Raw genomic sequence first — 612 nt, 5'->3', positions numbered from 1 at the left:
ATCTGGATGTGTAAAAGGATACTGTAAAGACACATGTCTTCTGGAATTATACGTCAAAGTAACTATTACACATTCATAGCAGAAAAATACACATGCACAATAAGATATTAAAAGATAAACTCCTGGGATTTTTCTCTTTTGTGTAAAGTAATTTCAAAAGAACTGTATTTCGTCACTCGCTATACCTTTGTTTAAAGGAAGGCTTGTGCTAAATGCTTGGTTCACCGGCCTCAAACTACCATTAGCAGTTATCTTCTGAACACGTGCAAGTGTTTTGAAATGGGGTAGTCAAGGCAGTTGCAGAACCGGCAACTCATTGGATGCTACTTCCCTGCCTTGGTCACCATTTCTCTCGTTCATTAATCTTCACTTGTTGCGTTCTGATCAGACTTCATCATTGGCGACATCATGGACCTCGAGCGGCGTTACGTACAAGCCTGGGATCAGCGTGGAGTGCCCGGCTGAATGTGATATGGATAATATGCTCATGGTCCGTTCCCTGCTTGTATTATGTTTTATTTACGTGTATAGCCTTGCTTGCATGAATGTATGAGTGCAAGTCATATTCGTTCCTTTTTACCTACGCGCATCTATTGCATATATAGTAGCCCC

Source organism: Penaeus monodon, chromosome 19 (assembly GCF_015228065.2).
Source record: "Penaeus monodon isolate SGIC_2016 chromosome 19, NSTDA_Pmon_1, whole genome shotgun sequence".
Classification (NCBI taxonomy): domain Eukaryota; kingdom Metazoa; phylum Arthropoda; class Malacostraca; order Decapoda; family Penaeidae; genus Penaeus; species Penaeus monodon.
The sequence above is the reverse complement of the archived record's forward strand: the minus strand, read 5'-3'. Positions refer to the sequence as shown.